The sequence below is a fragment of the Hyperoodon ampullatus genome (assembly GCF_949752795.1).
Source record: "Hyperoodon ampullatus genome assembly, chromosome: 4".
Lineage (NCBI taxonomy): Eukaryota > Metazoa > Chordata > Mammalia > Artiodactyla > Ziphiidae > Hyperoodon > Hyperoodon ampullatus.
The window spans coordinates 47,255,131-47,282,052 of record NC_136917.1 but is presented as its reverse complement, the minus strand read 5'-3'; the positions used below and the strand labels follow the sequence as shown (position 1 = coordinate 47,282,052).

Sequence of the window (26,922 nt, the reverse complement as noted above, 5' to 3'; positions counted from 1 at the left end):
ATACAACACTGTCCTTACCACTTCCCTCCTTTTCCCAAAACCTTCAATGTCTCCCCAGTGATGGTGAAATCATTCTGACCAGGTACCCAAGCTTAGCAGTCTGGCCCTAAGTACTTCTGACAAGACTCCTCCATCAGGGCTCAGCTCCAGTTGAACTGAGCTGTGTCTGCATATGTAGGGGCTGCAGAAAAGCAAAGGGACCACGATCACAGGCCTGGCATCAGGCTGCTAGGCTGTCAGGCCTGGTTCCACCACTTACTAACTGGGTGACTTTCTAGGCAGGCAATTTCACCTCTGTGAGACTCGATTTCCTCTTCTGTAGAATAGGAATAAGGATATTAACTACCTCATTAGATTGTTGTGAAAATTAAGTGAAATAGCAAAGGTAAATGACCTAGCATAGTGCCTGGCACATAGTAAGTTTTAATGTAATATTAGCTATTACTAGTCATAGGAATCTAAGTTTCATAAAGCAAAGGGACCTGCCCAGGGCCTTACAGCTAGATAGAAACGAAGCAAGAATTAGACCTGGAGCTCCTTGCATCACAGGCCAGGGCTGCTTCCCCCATCCCAGGCTTACCTACATCTGTCCCACCACAAGTCCCTTTGGACAGAGCCTGATTCTGACTCGTCTTGTAACCCTGAACAGAGAAAATCCCTCCCTTCCTGGAATGTCAGAGCTGAAATGGACCTGAGAGATGATGGAGCTCAGATCCCTCTTCTCATGCATAGATGGGGAAATAGAGGCCCAGGTGGGGGAGGGGTCTTGCTCCAAGTCCCAAGGTGGGTGGCCAGGTAAGAACCAGCCCCTGGAGATTGTTGAACTAACCATGAGTGAACGCTTCACCCTCTAAGAGCTGCTTCTCTTCCGCATCCTCTCCCTTGCTGCTTCCCAAATGTCTCATCCCTGAACTCCAGCCTGGGTCAAAATGTGAGACTCATCAGAGCCAAGGATGGGGAGGGGCACCGGGGAGGGCAGAGTTCGGTTGCCACACCGGGTCTTCTAGAAGCAATGTGTGAGGCTGCGTACACCAGGCTGGTGGCCAGCCTGCCCTTGGGAGTCTTGACTCCGTGGAGTTCATGGCTACCAGCCAGATGTGCCGAGCATTCTTGGAGGAAACAAGCAAAACTTGTTTTTCCAGTTGCCTTGGTCTTCAAAGGCAAGGAAGAGTTAAAATTCCAGGCAAGGGGGAAAGGGAGAGGCTTGGATCCTTGTCTTTCCAGAGTCCTGAGAGAACCAAATGCAGGTTCTTTAAGACCTCGTGGGTTGCATCCCAACATGGGAAGGAGGGTGGAGGCAGAAATGGAAAAGCCAACCTAACTTGGCCTCTGAAAGCCAGTGACAAAAAAGAATTTGAATAGGCCTCCTCCTTCCAGCCTCCCTACCACCATCCCTCGCTTGAGATCCTGTTGGTGGCGCCCTAAACCCAGCACCTCAGAAGAGAGGGGGCAGGATGGAGGTAGATTCTATGCTTGGGGTCCTAAAGCCAAGGACAGAAAAAGATGCTGTCTACTCCCCACCCTTCCTGCCCCCTTGCTCTCACCCCTTGCTTGCCACCACAGCCCATGAAGGACCCGGCCACAGGCAAAAGCCACACTCACCCATCCCTGACACAATCCCCTGCAAGCACGAGGACACCCCTGAATCATTTGGACCCCACCCCTTCCCCCAGGATGGCATTGCTCTTGAAGTTGAAGATCCAGGGGGGAAATGAGTGCTTACCCCGGTCCCAGGTCCACACTCACTCCTTGGCCCGGCGAGCCCAGGGTGCATGCAGCCTCCCAGCTCTGCCTGCCCTGCTTTGGGGAAAGCTTCCTGTTCACCAGGTCAGCACCTGTGGAGGGCAGGTCCCAACAAGACACTCCGCTCAGCAGCTGCAGGGGCGCCTTGAGAGCCGGAGTCCTTAAGAGGAGCTACAGGGAAGGGAGCAGGGATGGGATCTCCCTCGGGGGCAATAAGATGCCAAAGGGGGTGCACCCTTGTGTAGGGGTTTGGTGCCCATGGCTGTGTTCAAGCCGTGGGACCCACAGACCTGGTGAGTGGTTTGCTGGGGGAAGGGCCTGTGTCTGATATTTGTTTCTGACACCACACCTGGGCAGGTGAACAGGCTTACAGGGTGCAGGGGCACATGGGTTCCCTGGGCTACCCTCCCACCTCATACCACCTAGGACCACTATTTTGAAACATCTTGTGAAAACATAGATCGGTTCTTATCACTTCCCTGCTTAAAATTTTCCAGTGGCTTCCCACAACATTTAGATGAAAATTTGAACTTGTTATCATGGCCTGGAAGGCTCCCCGCCATCTGGGCCCTGCCTGCATCTCCAGTGATACCTCCCACCACTCTCCCCATTGTTCACCAAGCTGCAGCCATAAGGGCCTTCTTTCTCCTCTGCAAACATACTAAACTGGGATCTGCTTCAGGGCCTTTGCACTTGCTGTTTCCCTCTATTTAAGATTCCCCCATAGCTGGCTTCTTGTTATTATCCATTTCTCACCTCTAATGTCACCGCCTAACCCCCAGTTTGATGTAGCCTCCTTCCTAAAGCCCTTCTTTATCACATCACCCCATTTTCTCCATGGCATTTGTTACCTCCCAATATGTTCTTATTTATTTGTTTACTGTCTTCTGCCCTAGATGCTAGGCTCCATGAAGACAGCTTTTGATCTTATTCATGCACGAATTCCCAGTGCCTAGATCAGTGCCTGGTACATAACAGAGCTCAATAAATACTAACTGAAAAATGAAAGGATCTGGACTTAGGGAAAGCAATGACAGAGTGAAAACTGAAAGAACCTTTAGCGATCATTCCTTCCTTTTTGATGCTGGAAAGTAAAGTCCCCAAAAAAGAAAGGGACTTGCCCAAAGTGACAGGGTGAGAACCAGAGCCAGGTTCTTTCCTCCCAACCATGCTGCCAGAAAGAGAAACTGTGCTCACCTGTAAATCCAACTGTTTAGGTTCGAGCCCAACTCCACCACTTGCTAACTGTAAAACCTTGGGGAAGTTAACCTCTCTGAACCTTGGTTTCCTCACCTGTAAGATGGGGCTATTAACAGTACTGCTTTCCTGGGGTTTTATGAAGATGAAATACGATCATGTACATTAATATGCTTAGCATTGGTGCCTGGCCCATAGAAAAGCATTCAATAAATATTAGTCTCAAAGCCAAAGCAGAATCAAAGCCTGAGGTCGGGGTGAGGGTGGGGTAGACTGAACCCCCTGGAGAAGGCCCAGCCTGCGCCCCAGTGGAGCAGGAATCTGCTGGTCCCTGGTCAAGTCTAAGCTTGCTGGCCCAGCCGCAGGCTCTGCTGGGAAGCTGCGAGCAGGCGCTTGTCTGGGGTGGGGCCTCATGCTCTTGGCTCCCCAGACTCAGAGAGAAATCTGCATGTGGGTGAATGTGCACATTTGCGAGAAAGCACACACACACACACACACACACACACACACACACACACTTAGGAGGCAATTTTGAATAATTGTGTGGGTATGCTAATTGTGTGCTCCTGCTTGGCAGAATACGTACTGTGTGAGTAAATAAACTGGTAGCTGTGGGGCTTGTGTGTACACGGGTGTGAGCAAGTGCAGGTGTGGGGTTTTGTGAATGGACCCTTTTAGGACATATGTGTGAATCAAACTCTGTCTCCATGTAACCCCCAACCCATGCATGGGGAAGGCAGCAGAAGGTGGTTCACAGGACAAAGCTTCCAGCTGTGTGACTTTGAGCAAGTGGCTTACCTTCTCTGATTCTTAGTTTCCTGACTTCATAATACCATGAAATGAGTTAATGTACATAAATGATGAACAAGACGTGTGACACAATTTTTGAAAAATATTACGAAGTACTATTACTTTTTAGCAGCCAGCTCAGACTATTGATTGTTGAGTTTGTGGGTAATGAAAACTCTCAGATGTCTTTTCACATCATCCCCAATCTGTTCTTGTGCAGGCTGATCTTCTGCAACTAAATGACGTAGGATTTTAATGAGACTGTGATTCATTTCTCCTTGTGTTTCACTCACTGCCCCAGCATCACAGAATCTTAATTCTAACATTCAGAAACTTGGTGGTTGTAACATCCATGTCTTTATCCTAGTCATTGATAAAAGTTCGAACACAACTGGCAGGATAAGTGCTCTGAGATCTATCCTCATTTTCTTGGTTAGTGATCTCAGTGCAATTCTGGAACGACTCATCTCACAATGTGGAGAGCTCCCCGTCACTGGGGGAATCCAAGCAGATTCTGTGTGGCCACCCGGGAAGGATATGCTACTCTAGCGGGATAGGTGCCCTTGGGGGAAACAAGGAGAGCTCTAAAGTCCTTTCCATCTTATACAGGTAGGTTCTTCGGCTTGTGCAGGCCTATGGGATTGCCTCTGGCTGTGGATCAGGAAAATCATTCGCCGATGCCTATTCAGTGGTCAGTGCAGTAAGCTGACCTGGCTCTCAGGAGACCTAGGTCTAAAGTCACTTATTCCCGTGACTGGTCAAATCAGTCACCTAAGCCCTCTGGACCTCCTTCTTCATCTGTAAATGATGTGTGTATGTTGGGGGAAGGGGTGGGAATGGATCTGTGATTTCAGACCCCTCTATTGCTTTCAGGGGCAGAATCTCTTTTTTTCTGATGAAATTGTACTTGGAAACACAGCCTATAAACAGATAAAAGCAGAGCTGCACTATTAAAGCCGGGCTCGAGGCCTAGGACCATGCCCCCAGGTTTGTCCCTCACTCCCTTGGGAAGCACAGGTTTGAAAAACTGGACTAAGAGCCCCTCCATATCTGACAAGCGGGGGCTCTGCTATGCTAACGTCCTGTGTCCTGCCTACATGTTCTAAGCGGTGTGGTTGGATGTTCTGTGATTCTGATGCTCTGTGACCTGTATCCGTAATGGTCCATGTGCAGTGGCTCAGGCATTTTAGTTCTAGGAGCCTGTGACACTGTTGGTAATTCTGTCCCTTCCACGGGGAAGCAGATGTACTTGAAGGAATTCAAAGCCAAATCAAACTTCCACTAAAGAAGCTCCTACCAAATTTGTTCAAAATGCCAGGCTTTGTTTCTTTGTTTCTTTTTTTTTTAAATTTATTTTTGGCTGCGTTGGGTCTTCACTGCAGCCCACGGGCTTTCTCTAGTTGTGGCGAGCAGGGGCTACTCTTCGTTGCGGTGCACAGGCTTCTCATTGCAGTGGCTTTTCTTGTTGCAGAGCACGGGCTCTAGGCACGCAGTCTTCAGTAGTTGCAGCATGCGGGCTCAGTAGCTGTGGCACACGGGCTTAGTTGCTCCACGGCATGTGGATCTTCCTGGACCAGGGATCGAACCCGTGTCCCCTGCATTGGCAGGTGGATTCTTAACCGCTGTGCCACCAGGGAAGTCCCCAGGCTTTGTTTCTGACGATGAAATTCCTCCCATCACCCAGGCACAGATCAGCAAAGACATTCTCCCTCGTGGCCCAGCAGCTTCCCTTTTCTTAGGCATAACACAGACATTAACTAATAGCCACAGAATACTCCTAGGAAACGCATCTCTCCTTTTACTCCCATTTCTCAGGTAAGACAAACTGAGGTTTGCCTGGCACACCCAAGGCCACCCAGAAGGGGGTGGCTGTACTGATAACAGAGAGCCGGATTTCCTGAAGCTGGGCGCTCCGGATTTCCTAGACTGAGGGGAGAAGCAATGAGGGAAGATATTTTTCAAAGTCTGGAGAGTCTTTCATGAAAGAAGGAGTCGCTGGATTCATCACTCTGGATTGGAGAATGTCCATACTCTCCCCCAAAAATCTGAATGTGAATTTACCGTGGATTTGGGTGCCCTCAGCATTTATTTTCTGACCTCCCACCCCCATCCCCCATCTCTGTCCCAGGCATCCAGTGTTAGGGCTGGTTCCTATGGCTCTCAAGAAAGAATCCTAAATATATTCTGTTTATGACGAAGGCTGGGAAGTTGGGGAGGGTGGGACCAGGGAGCAGGAATTAGGAGGGGTTGTGCCTTTGAGCCAGATTAAAACCCTAAGTGAAAGAATGTTGACATTCCAGGTACCTGCTTGTTAGGAAGTCTTTAGCTACTGAAATAATTTTTCTACTTAGTCTTTGGGAGCCATTGAAAGTTTTAGAGAAGAGGCAGGACCAGAGCAGAACTATATGCTAGGAAGAGTAATCTAACATCAGATCAAAAGGGGAATTTTCACATTCAAGATTCCCACTCTAGTGTGGACTGGGCTTGAACACCAGCTCTATTGGTTTAAGCCAACTGGAATTCAGGAATTGGTAGGAGGGACTGATTTACTTCTAAGAAACTTGGATGAACACTGAGTCATGTGCTAGTTTGTAGGCAGCCGCTGCTAGGTCCTCGTGTAACAAAAACAAATCAAAGAACTGGGTACGATCAGGAAAAGGACCAGAGGCTTGAGCCCTGGATGGGCCATGTGACCTTGGGAAGGCCACAGAACTTCTTCTGAGCCTCAATTTACCTGCCTGTAAAATGGAGATAATATTAGCTACTTCTACCTACTTCCCAGGGCTGGAGGAAAGACAGATAATATGATAGGAGAAAGCATAGAGAGGAAAGACGCAGAGTAACACCTTATTAGGACCAATAATGGCTTGGTAAAAGGCAGCTGGAACCACCAGTGGACTGAGAGGCAGTCTCAGGAGAGCTGCTTGTAAAAGCAAGGCCTACCCAAGCCTGGAATTAGGGGAAGAGAAACGACTGAAAAGGAAGTTCTCGCCTAGGGCATGGGTGAAAGGGAGCTGGGACTTGGGGTCCCCTTTTTTTATCAGTATTCTGTTTATTATTATTGATGACAAAGATTATACTGTCTTACATCTGGATGGTAATCTATATGTTTTCAAGACACATCTGCATGCATTTTCTCACTTGGTCTTTGGGGAGAAGACCCATTATTGGGTAGAATTAATAGTAACAAAGTGGTCTCTAGAGTCGGATACACCTGCTTTCAAATCCTACTCAACAGCTGTGTGACCTTGGCCAGTTATTTAACCTCTCTGATCCCAGAAAAAGGGAAATGAGAGTAGCAGCTATCTCATGGAACTGTTGAGAAGGCTGCAAGAGTCAATGCATGGTACATTTCCAGCACAGGAAACACTCAGTGCCAGTTAGTTATTGTATCAACCTCATCCTTATCGTGACACTTATTATCACTCTCATTTTGTAAATGAGAAACTGAAGCTCAGATAATTGGAAGGCTCTTGCCTGGATTTACCCATCTAATAGGTGGTGGATTCAAGTACTGACCCAGAACAGGAATCCATATTCCAAGAAGAGAGACTCAGAGGGGGCTGGAGTGGCTGGGACTGATTCTCTAGAGCAGCACTCTCCATCAGAACTTTCTACAATGATGGAAATGTTCTATGTCTGAGCTGTCCAGTGTGGGAGCCACTAGCCCATATATTCATCTTTATACCAATGTTGTCCTTAAATATAATTTCTAATTTTTTTCATGGAGGAAGGGGCCCACAAAAGCTAAAGTGACTAGGGCCCTTGAAAGTCAGAATGTGACCCTGGGGAGATAGACATTTGAAGGAAACACAGGGCTTCCAGGCACCTGGGCTTTAAGGAAGAAAAGAGACAAAGTGGGAGATGATGAGAAAGTGTTTTGTTATTGGACTTCCTCTGCCAAAGTCATTTATTCACTCGCTCACTCAATACTTCTTTTTTGAGGGCCTACCCTGTGAGGTCATTCTAGAACAGAGAATAGGACAGGTGAGGTCCCTGCTCTTGTGGGGATTGGATTCTAGTGGCAGAGAGAGGGATATGATAAATTTAAAAATATACACTATCGTCAGGTGATGAAAAGTGATATGAAGGAAAATCATGCAAGCCAAGGTTAGAGAGTGATGGAGGGGGCGCTGTTTTTGAAAGGGTGGTCAGGGAAATCCTACGTGACAAGGTGACATTTGAGCAGAGGGAGGGCCACAAAGCCATCTTGAGAAAGAGTTCCAGCAGGCAGTGCAAAGGCCCTGGGGCAGGAGCAAGGAGACCGCAGACAGACTAGAGGGAGCAAGGAGAGAGGGGTACCTGCAAGATCAGGGAGGTGGCCTAGGGCAATTCAGCCCAAAGAAAAGACCTGTAGTGAGGGGGGATCCCATCACAGGATTTACATGATGGTTCTATGAGGAGCAGAAGGAGGGAGGGTCGTGCTGCTGGACGTAAAATCTTAGAGCCCTTCAAGACCATCCCCTGTGGCCAAGGGGTGGTATACAAGCTGTCCAGCTGCAATTAGTTTTGTTGGGCCTATAATACATTGTTTTGTTGTTTGATGGTATTCTACTTAATTAGTTACCGTATGAACAGTGGGAAGCTTCACCCAAAAATCTAGATTCCAACTTCTGTTTACCAAAGTGGAGGGCACTGTCTGTGTCCACCCATGGCATGGTTGGCTGGAGTTGAGTGGTTGCTGCCCCCTTTAGATGGGACCTAGGCTCTCTAGTCCCCCCCCACCCAAGCTCTCCCAGATGTGGAAGCCATTTCAGCTACCATTTATCTCCAAGGTAGTTTTCTAATAGAAGAGACACACGTCTGTACCTACACCTCTTTCCAAACTGTGAAGAAAATAGAATCCAGGATGGCCTCCTGTTCACACACTGGGCCTGCTTCACCCCTGAGGCTCCTGCCAGCTGTAGACATTTGAGTTTGGAGCCCCTGACACTCACTGAGCCCCAGAGAGAGCAAGGGATCTCTTCGTCTTGGGGTTGCCTATATGGGTCCATGAGCTTTGCATCTGGAGCTGAAAACTCCCTAAATCAGAGGGCATCCCAGGATCAGAGGGCTTGGATGGAGGGCGAATCCTGCCCCACTTCCTCCAGGGCTCTCTGTCCAGAGAGGTTTGTAAGATCAAAACCAGCTCCAGTTCAGCAGGGCATGAACCTGTTTATCATTTAGAAGCTCTGGAAACAAAGCAAGAGGAACAGGGCACCTCCTCTAAGTTCTGCGTTTGTGCCTTGGGATCCATCAGGGCACAGTGTGAACTCAGCCCTATGGGAAGGCCAGGGGGAACCCTGGAGTCTCTCCTCCTGGTGGGGCAGCCTCTGGCCAGGCAGGGACCAGGAGGCCCCCTGTATGGGAGGAGGCTGCCCTGAAGGCCCGGTTTGGGGGTGGCTGTCTGCAAGCCTGGAAGGTTGTGTTCTGCAGTCAAGAGATAGACTCCCCCGGAGGACCGGAAAGCTCCTTTCAGAGGGCAGAACAGATTGCAGAGGCCAGAATGTCCCTGCTGCATGGACTTCATCTGGCGGGGTCCTTCCTCTTCTGCGTTCCTTGAAACTCTTTGATCCAATGAAATCCTGTGTCTTTCCAGGAACTATGGATGAGTTTTCAGACATCTAGACATCAAGTTCCAACAGGATGACTTGGATCACTAACCGAACCTCTGAGCCTCTGTTTTCCTCATCTTTAAAAGAGAAATGCTAACTGAACCCACCTCAGATAGTTCTGAAGTTTCGACTAGATGATTCAGATTAAGCAGTTAACACAGTGCATGATACCTAGCAACCGCTAAATAAATATTGGCTGTTATTTAAAAACGATCGTTATCATTATGGAAACTGGATTGAAACCCAGCTGCTGCTCTGAGCCCTGTGCCCATTCATTCCCAGCTTCACCTTCTGAGGCATCCCTGTGAAGTTCCCAAGCCTCCCTAGGACACAGTTTACAAACTGCTAGGAGTCTAATCTCCATTTTGTAGAGATCGGAAAACTATGCCCCAAGAAGGGAAGTCCCATAGTGCTATGTACTAAGTCACATCACATGTTGGTGGCGCACCTGGAACCAGAACCCGGTCTCCCCATCCTGGACACTTTGCACTGGCCAAGTGGCTCCCTGCAACCCGGCTCCTCTCCCAACCTGGGGCTCCTCAGGAACCCACACAGGCAGGGTCTCCTACTCAGGAGAGTGCAGGGGAAGGAGCCAGACTTCGGGGTCAGACCTGCCCCCCGATTCTGCCTCTGCTTTCGTCTGGGGGCCTGGCTTCCTTTCTCTAAGCCTCCGTTTCCCCATTTGTGAAATGGGGCTGGCAACGGTTACCTACTTGGAGGATTTAATGAGCTTATGCATGCAAAGCATTTAGCACTCCTTTGGTGCCGAGGGGCCTCAGTAATATATCAAAGGGCCCGGGAGGGGATCAAGCCGGAGACCCCTGAGCAAACCCCCTCATTTCATGGGGCCTCCACTTGTTCATCTGGGAATTGGGACTAGTCCCTGCTCTCCTGCCTCCACTGAGGTGTTGTCAAATGATGCTCTGAAGAAGGTGACATTTGGGGAATAGGAAATGTTTACAGAGGCACAGGCCCTGGTCATAGCTGATGTTTACTGAACATTTACTATGCGCCAGGCCCTGTGGTATGCGCTTGGCATGCATTATCACTTTTAAACTGGCTTACAGCAACCCTGTAATTATCCTCATTTTGCAGAAGGGATAAATGAGACTCAGAGAGGTTACCTAAGCTCCAGGTTCACACAGCTAGTTTGCGGCCAAAGCAGGATTAAAACTCAGATCACCTGGGTGTCTTAACAGTTCCCTGGCCTGCCCCCCGCCGGTGCCCACAGCCTGGAAAGAGCTCTTGGGAGGGGGAGAGTTTTATGATCCTTCCCCCCACACCAGGGATCATATAACCATATGTCCTCTCCCACCAGCAAACACAGATTCTCAGCAAAGCCTTCCTCTCCAGTTCCATCACTTTGCCTCTGGCTGAACCCAGCCCAGCAGTGCTGTCTGTCCACCCAAGTCCAATCCTCTCTGAGCAGAACAACTTAGGACAAAGCTGGCAAGTAGGCAGGCCTTGCTTAGCAGGTGAGGAGCTGGTTCTAGCAGTGGGGCAAGACAGGCAGCTCCCTCCGCGGTTGGCGGTCCTGCTGTGGAGCTGGCTGAACCTGAACTGTAGGGCCAGAGGCAAGAGAGGGGTTAGGGATGATTTGGGAGCATCAAGATGCATACTAATGAGATGCAAATGAACCTCTGCCGGGTACTCCAGCTCAAGCCCAGAGTCCCGCATTCAAGCCCCCTGGGCTGTGTCCACACCGGTTCCTCTTACCCATGGTAACTCTGTGCTCCACCCAGCCACTGGCAGACACAACAGAACTGCTGGGCCTGCTGTGTTCTCATCAGACAGGGCTGGCCATTGAATTGAACCAGGGGCTACATCTTGGGAATTCCCGAAGCAGGTGGGTGTAGGGGTTACAAATACATAGTCCAAGCCCCACCCCAAATCTACTGAATCAAAATCCTTAGGGGTGGGGCTCAGGAATAGATGTTTAACAAGCTCCCGGGGTGATTTTCGTGACTGGTGTTTGGGATCCGCTGAAGGTGGTAATCGCTTTCTTTAAGATCCTGTGTTCTACCATGCCTTGTTGCAAAGTTGATGTCGCCTATGTGGCCTTCTCCTGGCCCTGGTGGAGAGAGGCGGGTGGGGAAGTTAGGAAAAGACTGAAATCTCCATGACTCTTTTAGGCTAGACAAGTGCTTCTCAAATGTCAGTGTGTTAAAAATCACAGCCTCATTCTTAAGAAGTTTGATTTCATAGGGCTGTGGTAGAACTCGGAGGGCGTGTTTTCCCCTGTAGATGGGGAACACTGGCTCCCGGGGAAAGCAGCCACAAGCTTATCTCTAAAGTCAAACAGAAGAGCAGACAGAAGAGGGAAACAACAGATCTGATTCCTGTCTGGAAGTCTCTGAGTCTGCAAATGTCTCCACTCATTAGCATCTCAAACCCCAGAGACAACTGTTTACCTTCTTGCGGACAGGTCTGTCCCAGATAGAGACACAGCCCCGTGAACAATGTTCCCCTTGCAATGAATAGAACTGAACTGAAAATCTAAGGGTTCCAGCCACACACACATACCTCAAGGGCCCAATAATTCCACTCTTAGGCATTTACACAGCGGAAGTGTGTATGTATGTTCATGAAAGATTCACATAAGAATGTTCAGAGCAGCACTATTTATAATAACCCTCTGTTGGAAATAGCCTGAATGTCCAGCAAGAGCAGATGGCTAAGTAAATTGTGGCTTGGTCATATAGTGGAATACTATACATCAAAGAAAATGAAAGTATTGCTCTAGGCAACAACAGAGGTGAATCCCCCTCACATAATGTGGGGTGAAAACAGCTATATACAAAAGAGTACATACTGTGCTATTCCAACTATATAAAACTTTAAAACAGGCAAAACTCATCTATGGATTACATTAGGATAAAGTTACCCTTGGGCAGGGGAAGAGGGGTGGTTAGTAACTGGAAGGGGCACAAAGAAGTTTTCTGGAATGGTGGTAATGTTCTGTTTCTTTATCTGGGAGCTGGTCAGTTTCTGGAAAGTTCATTGAGCTGCACACTTAGGATTTGCGCATTTTTCTGTATGCATATTATACTTAATTTAAAAGTTTTCTAGAAGTACTAGTAAAGGACTTCAAAGAAGACTTTTAATAAAAGGAAAAGCATTAAAATAATAAAAGGGAACTCCAGGTGACTTCTGACTGTGGCAAATTGCATGGGATTTCATGGCTATGGGATCGTGGACTCTTCCTGTCCCAGGAACCAGGAAGGAGACAATTCTCAGAACCCAAGAGCTCGGGCGCCATGCCAGGTCCTACCAGGGCTGTGGAAAACCGATGCCTCAGCAGTTCCTGTCCCCACCCCCCATGGCCCGCCCTCCCCAGAACTGCAAGGACAATGGCAGCCCATTTCGCACTGGATTCCCAGGTTCAGCTGAGTTCGCTTTCATTGGGGCTTGCTTCATGCAGCATTCTTCTGTCCTCAGAGCAGTTTTCTGGCCCATTTTCTTTTTTGATCCCCTCAAAGACCCTAAATGTAGAGCAAGAAGTATTTCCATTTTATAGATGGGAAAGTTGAGGCCCTGAGATGGGGGTCAAAAGACTTGTCCAAAGCTAGCAAGGTCTAGCAAGTGGCCCAGCCAGGACTCAAACACAAGGCTTCAGATACCAAATTCAACACTCCCTTGGCTACACCGCAGATGGTCTCTTCCCAGTAATAGCGATGCTGATTATAGCACCTATCAATTAGTGAGCAGTTTCCCTGGGGATGTCTCAGAGCCTTCAATAACCCAAGGAGGTAGGCACTATCATATCATTTCCATTTTAACAAATGAAAAAACTGAAAAGTCAGAAAGTCCAAGTGCCTTGTCCAAGGTCAATGCCTAGTAAGTGTGGAGCATGGATTGGAAGAAATGGTCTGAGTTGAGTCGAAGCTCTGAATCGCTAGTCCAGTGGTTCCCAAATTCAGTTGGTCCTCACCTGGAGTTCCCTTAGAGCTTGTAAAAATACAGGTTTTCGGGCTTCCCTGGTGGCGCAATGGTTGAGAGTCCGCCTGCCGATGCGGGGGACACGGGTTCGTGCCCCGGTCCGGGAAGATCCCACATGCCGCGGAGCAGCTGGGCCCGTGAGCCATGGCCGCTGAGCCTGCGCGTCCGGAGCCTGTGCTCCGCAACGGGAGAGGCCAAAACAGTGAGAGGCCTGCGTACCGCAAAAAAAAAAAAAAAAAATACAGATTCACTGGCTCCACCGCCAGACCACACATTCCAATGATGTAGACTCAGGATGGAGCTGAGAAAGCTGTATTTTTAAAAACAGCCCTAGGCATTTGGGATGCTCAGCTCTAAGCTAGGCTGCCACTGAAATAAGACAGTAAAAGCAAGATAATTTAAAGGTAAAGCTTAATTTAGCATCTTCCAGATTAACACACGGAACCTCTCTAATAATTAGAGTCCTCCTAACAATGGTCCACAACCCCTCCAGAAGATATTTGAGAACAGCCGGACTGGCTGGATAATAGCTATGCTTCGGGTGGGGGGCAGTGACTGACAAGGGGCATCTGGAGAGTGTGTGAGGGGGCACTGGTGCTGGTGATATCTGCTTTTTGCTCTGGTTCCTGGTTTGCCACCGTTTGCATTCACTTTGTAAAACTTCATCAAGCTATAACTTACAGTTGATACACCCTCTTTTTGAATGTTTACAAAAAGGAAAAAAAAAAAGTCAGGCCAACCATCTGTCAGAGACACCGTGTAAAGAGCAATCTTTACACAGAGTAGAGATTTATACAAGAAATCCAATAGAGTTCTTCTAATTACATGCTTCCAAGAGCTTGAGATTCTAGGATTTGAATTTTCCAAGATGCTGTGATTCTCTGAGTCAATTCCCAAGACTTCAGGAAGCCCCCAAATCTGTAATAGTAGTTAACGTTTAGTGAGCTCTTGGCATGTGCTGACTGCTGTGCTAAGAGCTTAAGAGCTTCGTATGGATCCATTCACAGCAGCTCTGTAAGGTATTGATAGATAACATTATCCAGCCCACAGCCCTCAGAGAGGTGAAATAATGTGCCCAAGCTCACAGAGCTGGAAAGCGACAAAGCCAGGACCAGATCTCCAGCACCCTGGCTCCAGAGCTGGTGTGCCCAGCCATGGTGCCATACTAGTATTAAGGTCTGCCGCTTCCCAAGGCTAAGTGTCTAAGCATCTCAGTGATGCATTTTGTGCTGTCTAACCTTGCATTAGCTGGGAGGACCCAGAGGGAAGGGGATGCTGCAGGGACAGACAGCAGCTCTGACCTGGGACACGTGAGCACATGTGGGCCAACAGGCACATACATGCTGATGTTACCCCACAGCTGGCATGTACAGTCCTGCTCAGCTGGCACTGAGGCCAACTGCTGTGGGCACTGGAGCTGAACGGGAACTTGGAGAGTTCTCTGTTGTGGGCTCTCTGCCCTCAGCCAGAAGATGGGCAGCTGCCATTTACCTGCCATTCCAGGTCACCTTGCAGTGACCCACAAGTCTCAGGAATGGAGAAAGGCGGTCAGGGAAGGCATTTGTCTCTTCTGCAGGCTCCTAACTGGAAAATGCTTACGGCATCACCTCATTCAGGAGGTAGTTTGTCAATCATTGGGTAGTGGTGGACAGTCGGGCACTGTGATTGGCCAAGGGGGAGACAACAAGATATCATCACCTTCTGCTCTGACCCCTCCTTAAATTCTGGCTCCACCAAGACACTCTTTGAATTAAACTTCTTCAACCTGGTCCTCCAATATTTACAAAACAAAAGCCATGCCTCTATGATGATTCCCTGAAATCCTAACGTTTTAAAGGCGTATATCGAAATATTTTCAGATGCAATTATGTATACGAGATTTGTTTCAAAATAATCTGATCAGGGAAGAGTTGGTGGAGGTATTGGGGAAACATAATTATTGAAGCTGAGTGATTTTTTAAATACTCTTCTGCTTCCTTTTGGTATTTCTATAATTTCTCATTAATAAAAAATTATACATAAATTATATACATATATATTTTTTAAAAGTCATACTCCTTGGCCTGGCACACATGGCCTTCAGTGACCTGACCCCATCCTGCCTTTCAGAGCACATCTCCAAATGTTCCCCACACAGCTGATAGTTTTCTGCACACATGCCATTTTCTTTTAACTGCTATGCTTTTGCATATGCTACTTTTTCTTTCTGAATTGCCTTTCCCACTTTTCTTTCTTTTTTTAAGCCTCATTCAGTCTTCAAGACTGATGTTCAGTCTCAGATTCTCCTAGAAGCCTTCCTCCACCAACTTCATAACTGGGCTATCTATATATGGCTCCATGGGCCCCACTGCTAGCCCCAGTTTGCCTCTATTTTACCACCTACCTCGACATATTAAACCACCCACTTAGCTGCCTCTACCAGCTGTGAGTTTCTGGGGGCCTGACACATCGTAAGTGCTAAGTGTCTATTGAACTAAGATCTGTTGAGAAAACAGAAGCTGTGCGACTGAAAGGAAGTGGCTTAGCTTTTCTGAGTCTCTATTCACGTCCACACTGAAAACAACAATAGCAGCAACAAAAAGAAGTGGTAGGGGATCATGACTGCAGGCCCGCAGGCCGGTTGTGCAGAGTAGAAGAGAAGGTATATGTGACACAGTCTAACCTGGTGACAGGCACATCGGGGGGCTCAGTACATCAGGGCTCTCTTTTCAACCTTTAAATCCCATGTTCAGGGCTGCGCACTGACCCAGGACACCATTGCAAACTGGCTACTGACTTTAGGCAAATAATTCCAAATCTATGATTCCATCTGTAAAATGGAACCAGTAATTCTTGAAGGGAGACATCAGGGAACTCCTGAGCACCTTCCACTTGTACAGTTGCAGATTCTTGCTGACTCTCTGGCAATAGTGAGGGAATGGTGTGCAGCTGTGTGTGTGTGTGTGTGTGTGTGTGTGTGTGTGTGTGTGTGTTGGTAGGTGTTGGGGGAGGGGTCTGATTGATGAGGTCTATGTCCCCTGTCCCCTGAAAGGCATCTTACAGTTTAGGGATCAATCTTGTTGTTGATCCCAAATTGCCTCCGGGGGTATGGGGGCCATTCACTGGCCTCTGAGGCTGACCACCCACACAGGGAGCAGGACTCTCTCCTGAGCTGGGCGAGGCAAAGAGAGGAAAAGGAAGGTGAAAAGACCTGCGCTGTGGCCCTGCTTTCCCCACTCACTTGCTGTGTGACCGCAGCCAAGTTATCAGCCTTCTCTAAGTAGGCCTCCGTGTCTCTACCTGTCTGATTCAATGATCTCTAGGGACCCTTCCACTCTTATCTATGATGGGGTTGGACTAATGCTTAGTTCCTCTGAGCAGCAGTTCTCATCTGTGAATTAGAAGTGAAGATTCATTCATTCTCTCAACATATATGCAGTGAGTTTCTTTTATGTGCCAGGTGCTGTGCTAGACACGGGTTCCGGAGCAGTGAGCAGCACTTAGTAGGAGAGAACATATCAAACAAAATATATGCAAATAACTAATAATTACAATTGTGATCTGACTTAGGAAGGAACACTTCAGGGTGCCGTGAGATGATCTCCACTCCAGGGGAAGCGGAGAGGAGGCAAATAATTGATGACTGTGACCAGCATAAACAAGGCCCTGGCACTACATGCATTATCTCATTTAATTTTCACATCAATCTCTGAGAAAGGAACTATCATTCACCCCATTTTTTCAAATGAGGAGACTGAGGTTTAAAGAAGTTGAGGCCCAGGTCATACAACCGGTAATATCCAGGATTTGGACCCACACTCTTCATTTTAAACCTGTCTGGAAACCCCTATTGTAAATGTAAGCATTTAGTTCCATTAGTCATAGAAACAGTAACATTGAGCTTCTGAGCTAGCTCAGCTTGTGCTGGGGACCCAGGAAGCAAGGGAAGCTTTTAGGGGCTTTGTGCACACATTACTGACGGAACCCCAAAGGCAGGGCCCATCCGGCAGGTACAGGAAGGTCCCCAACTATGCCACCCCATCATCCCTAGCACACACTGGTTTCCACTAAGGCTACCCCCCGTTCTCGCGTACTTGGCGAGAACAAGAAGGAAAACCACCAGGCCGAGGTGAGTTCATTCATACCCGGGGAAGAGTGTGCAGGCAGCAGATTGTGGTGGCCCAGCTCACAGAGGCCTGGGGCGGGGGGGCCTGGCAGCCCCTCCCATTGGAAAGCACAGGCACAGCTGACATGTAGGAGCTGAAGAGTGTCAGTGTCTTTCTGGGTCTGGTTCTCTGAGTCCTTAAGGAGACCACTAAGAGTCATGGAGACAGGGAAGTTCTAGGGAAACCTTGACTCCCTCCAGTTCCTCCCCACTTTACAGATGAGGAAACTGAGACCCAGAGAGCGTGTGGCTGACGGGGCCTCACTGTTTTGCTCCACCACCCTGGCCAGCTCATGGACTCAGCCCCTTCCTGCCAGAAGTGTAAACTGTGCTCCGTGGAGAGCCCTGGGGTGAACCCGAGCTTGCCTCTTCCCGCACCAGGGTGTTGAGTTCCACAGCTTCCTCACCTGCAAAATGCAATCATTCCTGCTCTGCCTACCCAGCAGCCTTGCTGGGGTCAATCGATTAAGAATGGATCTTACAGGGAACTCTATTAGGTGCTCTGTAATGACCTATATGGGAACGAAGTCTAGAAGAGAGTGGATATATGTATATGTATGGCTGATTCACTTTGCTGTACAGCAGAAACTAACACAACATTGTAAATCAACTATACTCCAATAAAAAAAATTAATTAAAAAAAAGAACAGATCTTAACAATAATCCAACCACCATTACTGAAAATATAGGGAAATAGGTAGGCCCAGAGCAGTATGAAACTCTTTCAGGCCACACTGCCTTTGAGTTACAGGGATGTGAATAATGAAATTCTCTTTTCCCCCTGCCTGCTTTGAAAACCCAACATTTTCAAATGACCGTGTATACTCAGCCCCATCCCCAAACACAGGAAGCATCCAGTGGGTATCAGCTGTAATAAAAACTGTTAGTTGATTCTGCGTGGAGGGCACTGCTCACCTGCCCAGGCTCAGCACCCCCATCTTAAAAGGAGCTGAAGGATTGGAAATGCTGCGTTCTGAGCCTGCTTCTCTACCTCCCTGCTCTCCTGAGCCCAGGCCTTGCCCCTGAGTGCTGTGCACCTGGGGACAGAGGCAGCCTTTCTGAGCCCTTAGCCAACCTCAGCATGGCCTGCTGCTTCCCACACTGGGGCCAATAGCACCCACCGCCCGCCCCCGCCACCAAGTGGAGGGCTGAACTCTGGCCTGGTGGCTCTGTTCAGCGTTCCACTCCAGCTCTCCTTCCCCCACAGATAGGCGTCAGATTCCTGCTTCCCCCAAGAGCTGCTCCCATTCCCCACACCCACCCCAGTGCTGCCCTTGGCCTCTGAGACTCGCTGCCTTTTGCAGCCCTTGGAGACAGTGAGCACCCCCATCCGACAGCCAGGAAAGCTGAGGTTCTAATCTGGGTGCCTCTAAAGAGTCGCACGAGAGCCAGAGCCAGCCAGATTGTCTGACTCTCCCTCGGGCCCTCCCGCCCTCCCTCCCCCTCACCAGGTGGCTTTGTCTGTTTTAGGGACCCCGTGCGAACTCATCACCTCTCGGTTCCCTGGCCCCAGCCCTTCCTCCTAAAATCAAGGAGGAAATTGTCTCCACATCCCCTTGAAGGCTCAACCCCAGAGAGCCCGAGCAGGGAATTTCATTCTTCCAAGAAAAGGAGCCCAACTTTCCATACATGCAAATGTGACCTGGCTTCTCCCGAAGATCAAAGCCCTAGCCTTGTCCATTCCTGGGCCCCAATCCCCAGCCCCCAGGCTCGGGCTGGCTTCATTCAGTGTACCTAGGTGACCAGGACCCAGGTGTCCTTGTCCTACCCCTGTCGTGCCTGCCCCAGCCATCTCCTGGTTCTGTCGCCACCTTCCAGGAGCCCCTGCTCAGGGACCAGAATGGATGAACTTTGCAACTCCCACCCCCTAACTTCCCATCCTCCAGCAGTTCTTACCTGTGCCCTTCAGGTGGGGGAGGGTGCCCCGGGGTGGGCTGCTGGTCTGGAGCCCCTTTCACAAGCCCCAGGCTGACAAGCTCGGGAGGGAGGTGCAGAGTCTCAGAGCAGGAAGGCGCACACTCGAAGAGGCTGCTGAGAAAGTTGGAGTAGGTGTGTCCCAGCCCAGGAGGAGGAGGAAGAAAAAGGAGGTGGGAGAATTGAGGCGGATCATCCCCTCCTGCCAGCTCTGGAGTGGAGGGAGGGAGCCAACTGGGTTGTGGCCCAGAACTCACGGTGGGGAATCAAGTTATGGAAAATGACGGCTGGAGAGTTGCTGAGAAATCGGGCCCATCTCCACCTCCCTTCTCGGTTTTACAGAGGGATAAACTGAGGCCCTGGACAGGTTGTACTTGCCTGAGGACACAAAGAGACCATGAGGCACTGGGAAAGGACACAGGTCGCTCAGCTCTCCGGCCAGTGTTCTCTCCTCTCTCCTCCCCACGCTGCAGATCTGGATGAACGACCACAGTCACCCCTCCCCGCAAGGTCTGGTTAATAACTTGCTACCTCATGAGGTTGTTATGAGGATTAAATGAGATAACAGTTGAGGGAAGGCGCTTGGCAGAGAAAGTCCCACATAAAAGGTAATTCTTCTTCTCATTGTTATTAGCTGTGCCTTCCTCAGTAAGTGACTTAACCTCTCTGAGCTCTGGTTTCCCCAGCTGTGAAATGGGGGTAACAGGAATCCCTACTTCATAAGGTTGTGCAGAATCGTGAGACAGATAATGTGTATAAAGTGCAAAGCACAGTGCCTGGCATCTCTTTTCCAGGTACTGTACTGGACACTGGTGACATAGAGGTAAATGAAATAGTTCCTGCCCCACAGAGCTGAAAATGGCTCTGTTACCATCCTGTTCATTCCCCCCCGCTCTCCCCCAGCCCCCAGATTTACAGGCCCTCTGCAGCTTCCCTGGCAAATAAATGAGTCTTTGCTTGCATACCTCTAATTACAGGGAGCTCACTACCTCTTCCAGCAGTCAGTTCTGACTCGGCAATTCTACCTGATGTTCAGCTGAGCAGCAGCCCTTGAACCTGGTTAATAAACAAGAAGTCTACATATCTTTATTATTACTATTATTATAACTATATGACTCAAGGCAAATGATGTCAGTTTGCTGTCTCTATTTCCTCATTTGTTAAATGGGCTCAAAACTGCTGGGGCCACTCAGAACAGAACTATTTCCTCTGCCCTGTGACAAAACCTAAGGCCTGATTCTCTGGCTAGGACTTGGTTTTCTAAAAGTTCAGTCTGGACCCTATGGCTAAGTGGAACCATTAAGGCTCTGGTCTTGTTTATGGAGGAGTAATGAGGCTCTTGGTGGTTTCCCAGCCCTCAGGAGATATCCATTCATGGAGTGGCTGCAGCCACTGTGGGCCATGCCCTCAGGGATCTGTCACCGGAGTCAGGGATGACCACAGGTGTCAAGCAGCTTCCACGTGTTGCCCAAGACACCTAGAGGGGCCCCCTAACAGGAAGAGTCTCCCAGGTGTTCCCTCCTACAAGCTGCATGAGAGGCCTAGGGGTTTACAGCATGAAGGGGACTGCTGTGATCAACGCCAACGGGAAGGCTAACCTGGGCAATTATCCACTCGGCTGATTGCCACCCAAGTCTCCGAGTCTGGGCCGATTAGGCATTAACCCGAGGAAGGTGGCTGTGCGGCCCCTTTGGCTAGTCATGTGTGACTATCTGCCTTTGGGCTCCCCATCCTGGCCAAGGCTGGCCTCCAGCCTGTCCAGTGCAGGGATGTCTGCAGCCTGGGGGTAAGGGAGCAATGATGATTGGGATGGATCACAGAACCGCAGGACGCTGCTGACATCCGTCCTCTCCTCCCCAGTTCCTCCACCACTCCTGCCCCAGGCCCTGATCCCCCACTCTGTGGGTCCCAGGACCTAACTGGGCAACCTTCTGGCCTCCAGCCCCCCAGGGAAATTGCACTCCTCACTGACCCCCAAGCATGCTTGCAACTTCTCACTCCTGAGCCCCTGCTCACAGCTTCCCAGACATCAAAAATGGTACCTATTCATCTTGGTACAGCCCATATGCCAGCTCCCCTCTGTGAACTCCCCCAGACCATGGCCCTGACCTGAGTGAGAAGTAATAATAATAATAATAGCAGCTAATCTTTATGTCAGACACTCATCTCAGCACTCTGCGGGGATTATCTCGTTTCTCTGAACGCCACCACAATGGATTAAGCGCTGTTATCATTCTCTAGTTTTCAGATGAAGAAACTGAAGCTCAGAAAAGCTTTAATTACTTGCCCAAGGTCACTGGTCTAGACTAAGCTAAGTTGCAAGCCCTGCTCTGTCTGGACCCTCTTAACCACCGGCCTGTACTACCCGCCTCTCCCCTTCCTCCCCGCAGCATTGTGGCTGAACCTCCTGTGTGCCCCTCTGCTTTGTTCTACTTTTGTGGGTGCCTCTTTTCACATCACCTCCCGCCCCACTCTGGTTTAAGCTCTTCAGGGATGGATCTCTGTCTAACCCAGGGGTTCTCAACCGAGGCTGCACGCTGGCATCACCTGGGAAGCTTCTACAAATCATGGTGCCCAGGCCCCCCCCCCCCAAACCAATTACATCAAACTCCCTGGGAGTGGGCCCCGGGCATCAGTTTTTCCCAGCAGTGTCAGCCACATCGTAGGCATTAAAAGAATTACATCTGATTCTGAATCCCCTGCCTGGACCTCAGTTTCCCTGTCTCATTGAAGCATGTGTTGAACTCTGATCTTTGACGTCTAACTCTAGTATTCTAAAGCACTAACATTCTTGACATAGGATGTTGTAGGCTTCAAGAGAAAGACCTGGCAAATTATCACTGTCCACTCTCCTACTTGCCTGAAGAAAGCGGGACTGGTGAGCGCTTCCTCCCTCCCTCCTAGGTTTTCCTTCCTAGAGCAATCTGTCCATGTTCACCATGGGGTAGAGAGTATAAATGAGGGGCTTGAGCAGTGATGAAAATTCTAACCAGATGACAAGTTTCAGGGTGTCCATGGATTCTGGAAGCACAGAGAGTATTATTTTTGTTTCTAATAGACTGAATCCCTCGGATTCCTTCTGGGGCAGGCTAAAGGCTCAGGTTAATTCAGTGAAAATCATAGACACGAATCATGAAAGACAGCCCATCACAGACACATGTGCAGGATTGGCTGACAAACATCCTGGCTGGCACGGGACTGAGGGGCTTCCGGGGATGCAGGACTTTCAGGGAAATGAGAACCGTCCGTCACCCTAATAAAGGGAACTGCTACATCACTGGCCCACATGAGTTGCATACCCAGAGTAGGTGCGGAGTAAGTGTGGCCCACCTTGGAGGACCAGTCTGGAGAAAAGATTCAGCTTATAGGGACAGTTGGCTGATGGACTGGTTACAATGAGACAGCATGTTCAATGAACATGAGACGCAAGCTGTCATTTCCAGGGCTGGGGTCCCTTCTGTCGTACTTCCCGGGGAGAGTCACATATAGCAGGATGGGAGTGGGTACGGAGCGGAGACCCTGGAGTCTGGTTCGTGGACCTGTGGACAGGAAGGGCTCCAGAGGCCTGGCTGTCCAAGGGACCTGATGCCTTTAAGGAGGATGAGGTCATCAGGGGATGAGGCCACCTGGCTCCGTGAGGGCTGCAGCCTGCAGCCAAGAGGAAGAAGCAGAAGGTGGAAGGCAGGTGGGCTGAGGGGGCCGAGCTGGGGATGTCAGCTGTGTGGCTGACAGACGGGACCCAGCAGGAGTGGCAACCGCCAGCCCTGGTGTTGCCTGGGGTGCCCGGGAATGTAATCAAACACTCAGCAGACCTGCTGGCCATGGGCATCTGGGCACCACCAGGCCCTCCAGCTCATCCTGACCCCCAGCTGGCAGTTCTGACAGGCTCCTGCCAGGAGAAGTGTCCGGCCTGGTTAGTGAGGCTAGTAAGGATGAGCTCATCCGCCCAATCCAGCCCTCAGTCAGCCTGCCTCAGGCTGGTGCTGGTAGGTGGGGTGTCGCTGAGAGCTCCTAGAGCCCGGCTGGCTGGTTCAATGGCTTTGGTTAGGTCACCCCAACAGGAAGCCGGGAGATGGGGGGCCACTCTGAGGATGGGAAATGGAACCTCTGATGTAATCCCCACATTTACCTGCCCCCAGACGGGGGGCTCTGATGTGGCCCTGGCCCCCCTGAGAACCAGTATCCCTCCCATGTCCCCTTCTCCACAACCGCGAACCACTTTTCCAGCATCATCTCCCATTTCTCCCTCTTGTATAGTAACAACAACAATAACAATTGTGGTGAATATATGAATAACTGATATTTGTTCTAATTTATTAAGTACTAGGCTAAGTAAGCATCATCTCATTTGATCCTCAAAGAGATCCTCCTAGTAAGGTACTACTATTATCATTCTCATTTTGCAGAGGAAGGAACTGAGATTCAGAGTTTAAAGGGACTTGTCCAAGGTCCTCATACCTTTAAATGGCAGAGCCCGGATTTGAACTAAGTTTATCTAGATCTAAAACCTGTGCTCTTAACCTCCACCCTCTGTTATGCTCCAATCCAATCACAGGATTTGGATCCATGGCCATGCTGCCTATATCTAGACAGGCCCCGCTCTTGATTCAGTGCTCTGCTGTCTCTGTCTTACAAATCCCAATAACTTAAAAAAAAATTTTTTTATTTTATGACTAAGCATTTTATTGGAAATCTGTTCTGTAAAGAGAACAAATTTAATAGTTTAGAACTGCAAAATATTACCACCTCGTGGAATGTTGTCATAGTTATAGGCTATTGCTAGTGTCGTACACTGTCATGCTACCATGAAGTATTTCTGTATTACACACAGGGAAAGTAAGGCCAGGGAGGTTGACTTACCTGCTCTGGACCTCATAACCAATGAATGGCAGAACCAAGACCAAAAGTCTGAGCTTTCAAGCTTTTTACTCCACCCATGAAGTGACAACCAAGAAAAAAACAATGTCACTTGACCTGCCTTAATGAAAAAAATTCACTTGTGTTCTGCCAGCCTTCTTCCAGTGATATTTTGGTTTCTTAAGAATTAACATAGTAGGGATCACAGTATATGGCAAAGGGAAGTAACAAGGTCTCTGCTTGGTGCTTTAATCCAAAGGCAGACTAGGAAGAAATGCATATGTCCCCGAGAAGCCTGTTTCATTTTGGAACTGATTCAACCTAGTTTCAGGAAAAATCTAAAGTTCATTAACAGATTAAGAAGTGAACAAGGAAGACAACACTTAAATAGCTGTTGCTGCCCTGAATCCTGTTCAGAGCACCATTAGCACAACTAATGCCTAATTCTTCCTCATTTGGTTGAGGACTTAACCTAAGACAACTGAAGAAATAATTCTGAACACAAGTCCATTTAGGCAATGAACAATGGAACTAGAAAACCTTTTACGATCCAATTACCATGTTGAGGGATATACTGAGTGTAGCCACAGACCCTGTCCAGCAGGGAAATTTGACAAAAACTCCTAGTCTCTTCCAATAACAGCTGTCTATGGATGTTATCATGAATAGAAAATGTTCTTATGCTCATTTCCTCATTAAGTAAACTGGACCACACCTGTGGGGTCGAAATACAGAAAGGTCAAAGCACCAAGGCTAAAGACAAAGTCAAGTTGTGGCACCTACTATGTAAACAGACAAGAGCAACACGATGTTCCCTTATCATATCATTGTATTCAGCACTAGTTCCAATCCATCTCTTGACCCCAGCCCTTGCTTTCCCCAAATTCAACATTCCAGTTGGTATACCCAGGTCATTATTGGATTCAGCTTTCTGGGTCCTTTAATTGGCTGCATATGCACTCTACACTAAATGTGATTAAGTACAAAAAAAAAAAAAGAAAATAATAATGTCTTCAAGAAACCTTCGTAACAAAATAACAGATTCCCTATTAACAATTAGAGGATCAAGTTTAACAGGCCAAAATAGAAGACAAGAAGTCTGTCAGAATGTACATAGATGGCACAGGACAGCTCTGACCTCAGGCCCCCTGTGCTGAGCAATAGAGTCACTGGCAAATCCCCAAGATGTAAGAGCTGTAAATATCCAGAGTCATGCAGGAAACAAGAATGTTTCTTTCTCATTAAGTCATCCTCTGAACTCTCGGCAGACCTTCCAACTGTAGCCACTTTCCAATTTGTGTGTTTGTTTGTCCTCTCCTGTATTTCATTGTTAACTATAGGGATGTGGGCTTTTTTAATCTCTCTTTTTCCTTTTGGTTTTCTTTGTGTCTCTTTCCTCACTTTCCTCAGAACTGACCGATGCAGAATCATCTGACTGGGAAGTGTCACTTTCTGCCTCTAAGAATAAAGCAGATTTCTTGAGAGACTTTCTCCTGGATTTTTTCTTGCGCTTATGTGGCTGTTTCCTTTTCCTGGTACTAAAAGCCCCAGTTTCTTCTGAGGACACGCTTGAGGAATCTGCCGTTATATCTGTGGCTTCCTTTTTGCTTTTCTTCTGTTTTTTGTGTGACATTTTTTTCTGCTTTTTTTTGTGTGGGATTTCTTTGACTTCTTGTGTTTGTGAGATTCATGGGTAGATGATTTTTACCTGGGGAGATGTTTTTTTCCCATTGGTAATATCTTGCTGATCACTACTGTTTCAAATTCTTCAGGGTATAACTCTTTATATCCACTGTGACCCCATCTGTCTGGCATGTTAGCTTCATAATCATGTAACTTCTTGTTCCAGGATTTAGGCTTAAGAAAATCATCATCCAGTGCCCCAGAAATTTCATTCTTTGGCCTCCAATAGTCTCTTTTGACTTTCTTCATCAAAACCATCACTACGCATCCGGCTTGAACTGCTGGGTAACATTTTCCTTTTGGTCCCCCGGTATGCATCTTCCATCTGTTTCTCCAGTTCTCTTATTTTCCACATATCTGATTCCTCCTGAGTCTTATTGTGAGCGTCTATGTGCCGGATGACGTTCCTCAGGAGTACTGTCCCCAAGGGAACTCAGGACATTCTTCAATCCTCGATCTGTGCGCCGCAGCCTCGCCCCCAATAACTTTTTTTGTGTGTGTGTGGTACGCGGGCCTCTCACTGTTGTGGCCGCTCCCGTTGTGGAGCACAGGCCCCGGACGGGCAGGCTCAGCGGCCACGGCTCACGGGCCCAGCCGCTCCGTGGCATGTGGGATCCTCCCAGACCGGGGCATGAACCCGTGTCCCCTGCATCGGCAGGCGTACTCTCAACCACTGCGCCACCAGGGAAGCCCCCCAATAACTTTTGAATGAGGTTCACCCATGGTCGTTTCGCACTGGGCCAAGCAGATGAGGTAGCAGGTTCTGCAGATCAGCCAACCTCAGCCCATCACCCTCCATTGGTTCATGCTGTGTGTCTACCTGGATTGCCATCCCGCCCACACCTACCAGATCCATCACAAGGTTGCCCAATCCAGGAGCGTCTCTTGACCTCCCTCTCCACACCTCCCCATGAACTGCTGGGGCTTCTGTGCTCTTTGTGGAGCACAGATTGCTGTGTTCTGGTCTGCCAGTGAGGTCAGGGCAGGATACCACTGTGTGGTCCTCCTCCCCCTTGCTGTACTTGTCAGGGGAGTGGGGCACGGGGGACGGTTTGAACTTGA

The 26,922-nt window shown here is 48.8% G+C and overlaps 1 pseudogene across 1 annotated transcript; it reads right to left on the bottom strand.

The window, feature by feature from the left end:
• Positions 1-1,719: 1,719 nt before the first annotated feature.
• On the bottom strand, positions 1,720-26,583 carry LOC307051198 (uncharacterized protein NKAPD1-like; annotated as a pseudogene). Its single transcript has 3 exons — positions 26,580-26,583; positions 25,595-26,292; positions 1,720-1,914 (listed from the first exon to the last, which is right to left on the bottom strand). The product of its transcript is annotated as an uncharacterized protein NKAPD1-like (transcript).
• Between the last annotated feature and the right edge of the window lie 339 nt (positions 26,584-26,922).